At 46.3% G+C, this 12,542-nt stretch overlaps 1 protein-coding gene across 1 annotated transcript in view; it reads right to left on the bottom strand.

Moving 5' to 3' along the window:
- The window catches only part of LOC119953348 (myosin-4-like), a 288,309-nt gene that overhangs the window by 271,433 nt on the left and 4,334 nt on the right, over positions 1-12,542 (bottom strand). The gene's annotated exons all lie outside the window — the stretch shown is intronic.

The following is a 12,542-nucleotide window of genomic DNA, read 5'->3' as shown; positions in this document are numbered from 1 at the left end:
ATTTAAATTTGCATGTATTATCTATCACTGACTGGTTTATACTCGTATCACTCTCGCATCCTGAGATAGAAGGATATGGGTCTCTTCCACTCCAGAGACTTCGAGCAGAATGTTCTGCTCCCACTAGTGGTGTGAATTGTGGAGAGCAGGGCAGTGGATTTGGCATGATAAACTGTTGGAACTTTGTCCCCATGGCTTTTAAAGCAGGTTAAAGGTGGGTCAAGCTTCCTGACAATCAATCACAGGAGCCTCACTTGCATGCATTAGCATTTCATTCATGTTTATTAAAAGGCCACCTCCCCGGAATTAAGTTTGTCCTCCAAATTACTTTCCCCGCCAGTGATAATTTATAATGTTTAGTTTTACGATTGTATATAAGAGGTGTGCACCTGGCAAACATCACCCCTCCCATAACTTTGAGATCCATGGGGGGGTGGGGGGGTGGGGGGGCATGGGAACCTGGATTGTAGTTTTGGGGTATGGGAGATTGAGAGTATAGTGGTCAGGAGCACAGATTTGACTTCGCAGGAGGGTGCCAGTGTTCAGGTAGGTGGTTTGAAGTGTGTCTACTTCAATGCCAGGAGTATACGAAATAAGGTAGGGGAACTGGCAGCATGGGACTTCGATGTTGTGGCCATTTCAGAGACATGGATAGAGCAGAGACAGGAATGGTTGTTGCAGGTTCCGGGGTTCAGGTGTTTTAGTAAGGTCAGAGAAGGGGGCAAAAGAGGGGGAGGTGTGGCACTGCTAGTCAAGGACAGTATTACGGTGGCAGAAAGGATGCAAGATGGGGACTCTTCTTCCGAGGTAGTATGGGCTGAGGTTAGAAACAGGAAAGGAGAGGTCACCCTGCTGGGAGTTTTCTATAGGCCACCTAATAGTTCTAGAGATGTAGAGGAAAGGATGGCGAAGATGATTCTGGAAAAGAGCGAAAGTAACAGGGTAGTTGTTATGGGAGACTTTAACTTTACAAATATTGACTGGAAAAGATATAGTTCGAGTACATTAGATGGGTCGTTCTTTGTACAATGTGTGCAAGAGGGTTTCCTGACACAATATGTTGACAGGCCAACAAGAGGTGAGGCCACATTGGATTTGGTTTTGGGTAATGAACCAGGCCAGGTGTTAGATCTGGAGGTAGGTGAACACTTTGGAGACAGTGACCACAATTCGGTGAACTTTACATTAGTGATGGAAAGGGATAAGTATACCCCGCAGGGCAAGAGTTATAGCTGGGGGAAGGGCAATTATGATGCCATTAGACATGACTTAGGATGTGTAGGTTGGAGAAATAGGCTGCAAGAGTTGGGCACACTGGATATGTGGAGCTTGTTCAAGGAACAGCTATTGCGTGTTCTTGATCAGTACGTACCAGTCAGGCAGGGAGGAAGGGGTCGAGCGAGGGAACCGTGGTTTACCAAAGAAGTGGAATCTCTTGTTAAGAGGAAAAAGGAGGCCTATGTGAAGATGAAGCGTGAAGTTTCAGTTGGGGCGCTTGACAGTTACAGGGAAGCGAGGAAGGATCTAAAGAGAGAGCTAAGACGAACAAGGAGGGGACATGAGAAGTCTTTGGCAGGTAGGATCAAGGAAAACCCAAAAGCTTTCTATAGGTATTTCAGGAATAAAAGAATGACTAGGGTAAGAGTAGGGCCAGTCAAGGACAGTGGTGGGAAGTTGTGTGTGGAGGCTGAGGAGATAAGCGAGATACTAAATGAATACTTTTCGTCAGTATTCACTCAGGAAAAAGATAATGTTGTGGAGGAGAATGCTGAGACCCAGGCTATTAGAATAGATGGCATTGAGATGCGTAGGGAAGAAGTGTTGGCAATTCTGGACAAGGTGAAAATAGATAAGTCCCCGGGGCCTGATGGGATTTATCCTAGGATTCTCTGGGAAGCCAGGGAAGAGATTGCAGAGCCTTTGGCTTTGATTTTTATGTCATCATTGGCTACAGGATTAGTGCCAGAGGACTGGAGGATAGCAAATGTGGTCCCTTTGTTCATGAAGGGGAGTAGAGATAACCCCGGTAACTATAGGCCGGTGAGCCTAACGTCTGTTGTGGGTAAAGTCTTGGAGAGGATTATAAAAGATATGATTTATAATCATCTAGATAGGAATAATATGATTAGGGATAGTCAGCATGGTTCTGTGAAGGGTAGGTCATGCCTCACAAACCTTATCGAGTTCTTTGAGAAGGTGACTGAACAGGTAGACGAGGGTAGAGCAGTTGATGTGGTGTATATGGATTTCAGTAAAGCGTTTGATAAGGTTCCCCACGGTCGGCTATTGCAGAAAATACGGAGGCTGGGGATTGAGGGTGATTTAGAGATGTGGATCAGAAATTGGCTAGTTGAAAGAAGACAGAGAGTGGTGGTTGATGGGAAATGTTCAGAATGGAGTTCAGTTACGAGTGGCGTACCACAAGGATCTGTTCTGGAGCCGTTGCTTGTCATTTTTATAAATGACCTAGAGGAGGGCGCAGAAGGATGGGTGAGTAAATTTGCAGACGACACTAAAGTCGGTGGAGTTGTGGACAGTGCGGAAGGATGTTGCAGGTTACAGAGGGACATGGATAAGCTGCAGAGCTGGGCTGAGAGGTGGCAAATGGAGTTTAATGTGGAGAAGTGTGAGGTGATTCACTTCGGAAAGAATAACAGGAATGCGGAATATTTGGCTAATGGTAAAATTCTTGGTAGTGTGGATGAGCAGAGGGATCTCGGTGTCCATGTACATAGATCCCTGAAAGTTGCCACCCAGGTTGAAAGGGTTGTGAAAAAGGCCTATGGTGTGTTGGCCTTTATTGGTAGAGGGATTGAGTTCCGGAGCCATGAGGTCATGTTGCAGTTGTACAAAACTCTAGTACGGCCGCATTTGGAGTATTGCGTACAGTTCTGGTCGCCTCATTTTGGAAGGACGTGGAAGCTTTGGAGCGGGTGCAGAGGTGATTTACCAGGATGTTGCCTGGTATGGAGGGAAAATTTTATGAGGAAAGGCTGATGGACTTGAGGTTGTTTTCGTTAGAGAGAAGAAGGTTAAGAGGTGACTTAATAGAGGCATACAAAATGATCAGAGGGTTAGATAGGGCGGACAGTGAGAACCTTCTCCCGCGGATGGAGGTGGCTAGCACGAGGGGACATAGCCTTAAATTGAGGGGTAATAGATATAGGACAGAGGTCAGAGGTGGGTTTTTTACGCAAAGAGTGGTGAGGCCGTTGAATGCCCTACCTGCAACAGTAGTGAACTCGCCAACATTGAGGGCATTTAAATTTTATTGGATAAGCATATGGATGATAATGGGATAGGGTAGGTTAGATGGCCTTTAGTTTTTGGACTTCCCATGTCGGTGCAACATCGAGGGCCGAAGGGCCTGTAGTGCGCTGTATTGTTCTATGTTCTATGTTCTATAGTAAGAAGTCTTACAACACCAGGTTGAAGTCCAACATGTTTGTTTCAAACACTAGCTTTCGGAGCAGTGCTCCTTCCTCAGGTGAATCTCACCTATTCCTTCGGAATGCTCCTTAGGAAGGAGCAGTGCTCCGAAAGTTAGTGTTTGAAACAAACATGTTGGACTTTAACCTGGTGTTGTAAGGCTTCTTACTGTGCTCACCCCAGTCCAACGTCGGCACCTCCACATCTTTGAGATCCATAGATGTTGCTGTCTCTTTCTTGGAGACCTCGCATAACTTCACCTGAGTACCGTTAGCAAATGGTGCGCCAAGTCTGGAAACAGGAGGCAGGCGGATGCTGGGAGGGTAGGCTGTCCGAGGACCTGGAGGTAGAGTGTCCATGGAAGGGGTGGGGACAGGGGTGCTGGCATTGGGGAGTGTCTTAGAGCAAGGGATCAGTGGTGTTGATGGTGTGGGCCTGAGGTGTGAAGTCGGGGCACTGGCGATAGGAAGAACAGTCATAGACAGAGAGGGCATGTGGTAGGATGGGAGGTCCAGTGTGAGTGTCTGGTAGGTGACGGTCTCATTGGGGAGCCATGGAGGGGGACAAGGCTCAGATAAGGAGAGAGGCAGAGTGAGCATGGGGACGGTAATAGGTGTTGGCTCTGAGGGAGGGAAAGCATGTGGAGGTAGATCAAGATTGGCTTCAGGGTAATGGGGATGGAGAGAGGCCAGAGGAATGGTGATATTTGGTAGGTAAAGGATATGTTGGTGGGTGACAGGGGGAGGATAGAAGGTGGTGGAATGAGCTTGAAAGGTGATGCACACCATTTTTCCAAATTGCCCTTGACCACACAATTAATCTGTCAGTGAGATCTTTCGAGGTGGCAGGGAGGCCTTTTCGGGTTGGTGGAGTTTAAAGTCAGAGCAAGTGGTCGACTAAAGGGTTCACTCTTATAATTAAGAGGCAACTGGATGTCAATCATTCCCACTTGTGTTCTCCTCTCTATGGTGAAGCATTTATTGTGGCAGGTTTGCTCCCAACTCACAGGTCTCATAACATTGAGACCCCGGCAAGATGTGGAACGACTATTCATTCTGTGCCATCTGCTATCAGCTGTAGTCAGATGCAAGGATGAAGGGAGGTTGATGCCTCCAAGGGGCATGGCTGGTGGATGGCATCCAACTCATGACTCCAAATCTCAATGCTCCTGGGTGAATGGTCATGGCTGAAAAGGGTTCATGTGGGTAGTCCTTCTACGCTGTTGAGTCATTGGGCTCTCTATAGAGTTTCAAAGGTCGTGGAGACAAGAGGAAAAGTGTCCATGTGAGACATTTTGCAAATGACTCTCAACACCCTGATCTTAGAGCAACATCTCCATACTCACTCATGTATGAATAGGAGGAACACCGATCTCTGGTCACCCAGGGTGGCACGGTAGCACAGTGGTTAGCTTCACTGTTGCTTCACAGCACCAGGATCCCAGGGTCGAATCCCAGCTTGGGTCACTGTCTGTACGGAGTCTGCATGTTCTCCCCGTGTCGGCCTGGGTTTCCTCCGGATGTGCCAGTTTCCTCCCACAAGTCCCCAAAGATGTGTTGTTAGGTGAATTGCACATTCTGCATTCTCCTTCTGTGTACCTGAACAGGTGTCAGAGTGTGGCGACTAGGGGTTTTTCACAGTAACTTCATTGCAGTGCTAATGTAAGCCTACTTGTAACAATAAAGATTATTACTATTATGTCCTTTTCCTGAAAGGAATGGGTTGGGGATGCCAAGTCTGGCAGAAGCAAGGTGCAGGACTTAGCATTAGCCTGCTGATTTTGAGATGGAGGCAAACCTGTAAAGGATATACTCACTAAATGTATCACTTCAATTCAGTCACAGATCCACTGAAATGGTGATAATGAGACAGTGGGAAACCCTGTCTTGGTAATGGCTCTCATTCAGATGAGAAGATGGAGGATCTATCATCAATTAGCATAAGGCCAGGAGTAGCAAGGGTCTGAGCAGAAAGAAGCTAAGAGAAATAATGTCAAGATGCTGGTGAACGTGGACCACTGCAATGGCAAGCATTGGTCCGAAAATGAGGGTATAGTTGGCAGTGCTCTTATCTAAAGATGAGTGAAGGGCAATGTAAGGTGGCCTCATATGTTCCAGGATGTGATTGCTCACATTTTCCAGACGGCCACAAGGACTCTCGGTAAGAGATAGAGAAATACAGCACAGAACAGGCCCTTCGGCCCACGATGTTGCGCCGAACTTTTGTCCTAGGTTAATCATAGAATTTTGGACAATTTGTCATGGCCAATCCACCCAACCTGCACATCTTTGGACTGTGGGAGGAAACCGGAGTACCCGGAGGAAACCCACGCAGTCACGGGGAGGATGTGCAGACTCCACACAGACAGTGACCCAAGTCGAAATCGAACTTGGGACCCTGGAGCTGTGAAGCAATTGTGCTATCCACAATGCTACCGTGCTGCCCTTAAGAAGTTAACCTACACTCCCTTATTCTACCCTAATCCAAGTACCTATCCAATAGCCGTTTGAAGGTCCATAAATTTTCCGACTCAACTACTACCACAGGCAGTGCATTCCATGCCCCCACTACTCTCTGGGTAAAGAACCTACCTCTGACATCCCCTCTATATCTTCCACCATTTATCTTAAATTTATGTCCCCTTGTAATGGTGTGTTCCACCCGGGGAAAAAGTCTCTGACTATCTACTCTATCTATTCCCCTGATCATCTTATAAACCTCTATCAAGTCGCCCCTCATCCTTCTCCGTTCCAATGAGAAAAGGCCCAGCACCCTCAATCTTTCCTCGTATGACCTACTCTCCATTCCAGGCAACATCCTGGTAAATCTCCTCTGCACCTTTTCCAAAGCTTCCACATCCTTCCTAAAATGAGGTGACCAGAACTGCACACAGTACTCCAAATGTGGCCTGACCAAGGTTTTGTACAGCTGCATCATCACCTCACGGCTCTTAAATTCAATCCCTCTGCTAATGAACGCTAGCACACCATAGGCCTTCTTCACAGCTCTATCCACTTGAGTGGCAACTTTCAAAGAACAATGAACATAGACCCCAAGATCTCTCTGCTCCTCCACATTGCCAAGAACCCTACCATTAACCCTGTATTCCGCATTCAGATTTGTCCTTCCAAAATGGACAACCTCACACTTGTCAGGGTTAAACTCCATCTGCCACTTCTCAGCCCAGCTCTGCATTCTATCTATGTCTCTTTGAAGCCGACAACAGCCCTCCTCACTATCCACAACTCCACCAATCTTCGTATCATCTGCAAATTTACTGACCCACCCTTCAACTCCCTCATCCAAGTCGTTAATGAAAATCACAAACAGCAGAGGACCCAGAACTGATCCCTGCGGTACGCCACTGATAACTGGGCTCCAGGCTGAATATTTGCCATCCACCACAACTCTCTGTCTTCTATCGGTTAGCCAGTTTGTTATCCAACTGGCCAAATTTCCCACTATCCCATGCCTCCTTACTTTCTGCATAAGCCTACCATGGGGAACCTTATCAAATGCCTTACTAAAATCCATGTACACTACATCCACTGCTTTACCTTCATCCACATGCTTGGTCACCTCCTCAAAGAATTCAATAAGACTTGTAAGGCAATACCTACCCCTCACAAATCCGTGCTGACTATCCCTAATCAAGCAATGCCTTTCCAGATGCTCAGAAATCCTATCCCTCAGTACCCTTTCCATTACTTTGCCTACCACCGAAGTAAGACTAACTGGCCTGTAATTCCCAGGGTTATCCCTATTCCCTTTTTTGAACAGGGGCACGACATTCGCCACTCTCCAATCCTCTGGTACCACCCCTGTTGACAGCGAGGACGAAAAGATCATTGCCAACGGCTCTGCAATTTCATTTCTTGCTTCCCATAGAATCCTTGGATATATCCCGTCAGGCCCGGGGGACCTGTCTATCCTCAAGTTTTTCAAAACGCGCAACACATCTTCCTTCCTGACAAGTATCTCCTCAAGCTTATCAGTCTGCTTCACGCTGTCCTCTCCAACAATATGGCCCCTCTCATTTGTAAATACTGAAGAAAAATACTTGTTCAAGACCTCTCCTATCTCTTCAGACTCAATACACAATCTCCCGCTACTGTCCTTAATCGGACCTACTCTCACTCTAGTCATTCTCATATTTCTCACGTATGTGTAAAAGGCCTTGGGGTTTTCCTTGATCCTACCCGCCAAAGATTTTTCATGCCCTCTCTTAGCTCTCCTAATCCCTTTCTTCAGTTCCCTCTTGGCTATCTTGTATCCCTCCAGCGCCCTGTCTGAACCTTGTTTCTTCAGCCTTACATAAGTCTCCTTCTTCCTCTTAACAAGACATTCAACCTCTCTTGTCAACCATGGTTCCCTCACTCGACCATCTCTTCCCTGCCTGACAGGGACATACATATCAAAGACACGCAGTACCTGATCCTTGAACAAGTTCCACATTTCACTTGTGTCCTTCCCTGACAGCCTATGTTCCCAACTTCTGCACTTCAATTCTTGTCTGACAGCATTGTATTTTCCCTTCCCCCAATTATAAACCTTGCCCTGTTGCTCGCACCTATCCCTCTCCATTACTAAAGTGAAAGTCACAGAATTGTGGTCACTACCTCCAAAATGCTCCCCCACTAACAAATCTATCACCTGCCCTGGTTCATTACCAAGTACTAAATCCAATATGGCCTCCCCTCTGGTCGGACAATCTACATACTGTGTTAGAAAAGCTTCCTGGACACACTGCACAAACACTACCCCATCCAAACTATTTGATCTAAAGAGTTTCCACTCAATGTTTGGGAAGTTGAAGTCGCCCATGACTACTACCCTGTGACTTCTGCACCTTTCCAGAATCTGTTTCCCAATCTGTTCCTCCACATCTCTGCTGCTATTGGGGGGCCTATAGAACACTCCCAACAAGGTGACTGCTCCTTTCCTATTTCTAACTTCAACCCATATTACCTCAGTAGGCAGATCCCCCTCGAACTGCCTTTCTGCAGCTGTTATACTATCTCTAATTAACAATGCCACCCCCCCACCTCTTTTACCATCCTCCCTAATCTTGTTGAAACATCTATAACCAGGGACCTCCAACAACCATTTCTGCCCCTCTTCTATCCAAGTTTCCGTGATGGCCACCACATCGTAGTCCCAAGTACCGATCCATGCATTAAGTTCACCCACCTTATTCCTGATGCTTCTTGCATTAAAGTATACACACTTTAACCCATCTCCTTGCCTGCAAGTACTCTCCTTTGTCATTGTTACCTTCCCCACTGCATCACTACGTGCTTTGCCGTCCTGACTATCGTCTACCTTAGTTGCTGGACTACAGATCCGGTTCCCATTCCCCTGCCAAATTAGTTTAAACCCTCCCGAAGAGTACTAGAAAACCTCCCCCCCAGGATATTGGTGCCCCTCTGGTTCAGATGCAACCCGTCCTGCTTGTACAGGTCCCACCTTCCCCAGAATGCGCTCCAATTATCCAAATACCTGAAGCCCTCCCTCCTACACCATTCCTTCAGCCACGTGTTCAACTGCACTCTCTCCCTATTCCTAGCCTCGCTATCACGTGGCACCGGCAACAAACCAGAGATGACAACTCTGTCTGTCCTGGCCCTTAACTTCCAGCCTAACTCCCTAAACTTGTTTATTACCTCCACACCCTTTTTCCTACCTACATCGTTGGTACCAATGTGCACCACGACTTCTGGCTGCTCACCCTCCCCCTTCAGGATCCTGAAGACACGATCAGAGACATCCCTGGCCCTGGCACCCGGGAGGCAACATACCTTTCGGGAGTCTCGCTCGCGACCACAGAATCTCCTATCTATTCCCCTAACCATTGAATCTCCTATTACTATTGCTTTTCTATGCTCCCCCCTTCCCTTCTGAGCCCCAGAGCCAGACTCAGTGCCAGAGACCTGGCCACTGGGGCCTTCCCCCGGTAGGTCATCCCCCCCAACAGCATCCAAAACGGTATACTTGTTTTGAAGGGGAATGGCCACGAGGGATCCCTGCACTGTCTGCCTGTTAGTTTTCTTTCCCCTGACTGTAACCCAGCTACTCTTGTCCAGTACCTTTGGTGTGGCTACCTCCCTGTAACTCTTCTCTATGACCCCCTCTGCCTCCCGGATGATCCGAAGTTCATCCAGCTCCAGCTCCAGTACCTTAACACAGTCTCTGAGGAGCTGGAGTTGGGTGCACTTCCCGCAGGTATAGTCAGCGGGGACACCAGTGGTATCCCTCACCACCCACATCCTACAGGAGGAGCATGCAACTGCCCTAGCCTCCATCCCCTCTTACTTTACAGAATTAGCTGCCCTGTGGACCAACTGGACCTCCGCCCTCCGACTCTGCTCCCAGTCAGCTGTACTCTAAACTCCTGGTTCCCTTCACGCTCTTTGATAATATAGGAAATGAAATGTAAGGAGCACCTTACTCCCTCCTCACCTAACTCCCTCAGTCACCAAACTCTCACTGTAGCACTCAAATGCCACAAGCTCAGCACTCCCTCAGTCACCAAACTCTCACTGTAGCACTCAAATGCCACAAGCTCAGCACTCAGTGCAAACAAAGTCTGCACTGTATCTAGCCCCTATTTATACTGTGACTCTAGCTTCTAAAAACTGGCCTAATGCAATTAACTAATTAACAAGCTCCAGCTGCAAGTAAGTCCAAGTAGAACCTTGTTTAAAGCTGATTCAAAATTCACCTTCTTATAGACCAAACAGCAACTTTTAAGTTAATTAACTAAATAAAAGAAATACTAGACTTTAAATAACCCCTATACTCCCTCAGTCACCAAACTCTCACTGTAGCACTCAAATGCCACAAGCTCAGCACTCAGTGCAAACGACTCTGGAGTAGTAGTGCAGAAATCTGAGCCTGCATTAAGTGAATGTCTGTTTCGGGTGCCGTTTAACAATGGCACCAGGGCCTTTCATCCCATGAGGTAACGCTAGGACTGTTGACCTCCTGTCTGCCTTGCCTCAATATTCACTGAATTAATTGCTGATGTAGCTAAATTAGCTAAGAAGTGGACGATCGTGACTATTCACCCGCCCCTAGAATCACACCAACTGTGCCATCTGCCACCATACTTCCAACCTTAAGCATAAAAAATTTTGATTGACAATCCTGTGCAGTACCAGCAAGGTTGCATTGGCAAAGGGGTCATTTTGGGTAAAGAATTACCCCCATCTCCTGGTAGAGGAATAGTGCCCACAGCACGTTTTGAAGAAGAATAGCCGAGATCTCACCAGTGTGCTGGTCAATATTTATCCCTTAAATAGCATCACAAAAACAAATGATGAGGTCATTATTCTTATTAGTTTTTGTGAGATACTGCTATACATCATTGGCTACAGATGGTGAAAAACATTATATAAATACAGGTCTTTCCATTTCTATTGGTGTTGTGTGGTTTACTTGTTATTTCTTTGGGTCTTCAACAATGTCCCAGTAGAGGAACTTGATGACATCTACATGCCACCACTTCATTAATTTCAATTCTAAATTATACTATATATTATACTGGGCATTGCATTACAAAACTTTGGTATAACAGGGTCAAATATCTCTGTTGTGCAGTGTTTGTAATTGTTCAATACAAAACAATCGTGGACAGTCTGTAGTTTCTAGTATGTACAAATCCACAAATGGGAATAATGACTACATCAATTGAGCGGCATGGTAGCACAGTGGTTAACACTGTCGCTTCACAGCGCCAGGGTCCCAGGTTCGATTCCCAGCTTGGGTTACTGTCTGTGCGGGATCTACACGTTCTCCCTGGATTCATGCCTGTTAGAAATATTTTGAAAAAGAATACAGCAGTGGTGTTGCCTCACAGCGCCAGAGACCTGGTGATTGTGTGGAGTCTGCAGGTTCTCCTTGTGTCTGCGTGGGTTTCCTCTGGGTGCTCCGGTTTCCTCCCACAAGTCCCGAAAGATGTGCTGTTAGGTAATTTGGACAATCTGAATTCTCCCTATGAGTATCCGAACAGGTGCCGGAACGCGGCCACTGGGGAGTTTTCACAGTAACTTCATTGCAGTGTTAATGTAAGCCTACTTGAGACAATAAAGATTATTAAATATTATTAATTATTTTAGTGATGTTATTTAAGGGATAAATATTGACCAGCACACTGGTGAGATCCACAGAATCCTTACAGTGAAGTGGGACATTCAGCCCATCAAATCTGCATCAACCTTCCAAAAGAACACTCCACCTATGCCCTCTCCCAAGCCCTAACCTCACAACCCCACCTAACCTGCACATTGTTGGACATTATGGGGCAATTTAGCATGGCCAATCCACCTAACCTGCGCATCTTTGGACTATGGGAGGAAACCGGAGCACCCGGAGGAAATCCCCACAGACATGGGGAGAACCTGCAAACTCCACACAGTCACCAGGTGTCTGGCGCTGTGAAGCAGCAGCGCTGCCTTATTGTTTTTCAAAATGTTTCTAACAGAATGAATCCACAGGAAAGAAGGTTAGATGCTAATTAGCTGTCTTACCCTAATAACCAAGAGGACTGGCTAATATTAGAGCTGGCAATGTCTCAATGACAGGAAATAATCTTCTGAATTGGGGGACATCACATTATTAGGGGTTATATTGTTTTTTAATCTGCCACTGACGTGTGGTATCTGGCCTCAATATATTTGATCCTGACATTAAATAATAAAAGTGGATACATTGTTCTCTTCACCAAAATATCTGCACAAAATTCATTCCTTATTAAGAAAGCTGACAATATATTTACTATGCTGTGTTCCACTCAACTGTCTTTTCATGTTGTATCCAAAGTACTCCACACGTTTGCCAACATTCAGCCTTTGCTGATATTTATTTATATGCTCTATTTTAACTAATTTAAGAGAAGAGCACTTGTAAAGTTATGCAAGTGATTTGAATGAATATACCTTCTGTGCCATCAGGTTCCGCTTGTTCTTCCCTTTGCCTCTGCTTAAACTTCAAGTTGCTATGGTGCATTGTTGCACCAGTTATTTTGTAGATGCTGCTTTTCTCATCGTTGGTGAAACCCAAGATGTCGATAGCTTGCTGCAAATTCAAGGAGATAATATTGCAATCAGTTTATC

Source organism: Scyliorhinus canicula, chromosome 18 (assembly GCF_902713615.1).
Source record: "Scyliorhinus canicula chromosome 18, sScyCan1.1, whole genome shotgun sequence".
In the NCBI taxonomy this organism is placed as follows: Eukaryota; Metazoa; Chordata; class Chondrichthyes; order Carcharhiniformes; family Scyliorhinidae; genus Scyliorhinus; species Scyliorhinus canicula.
The sequence above is the reverse complement of the archived record's forward strand: the minus strand, read 5'-3'. Positions and strand labels throughout refer to the sequence as shown.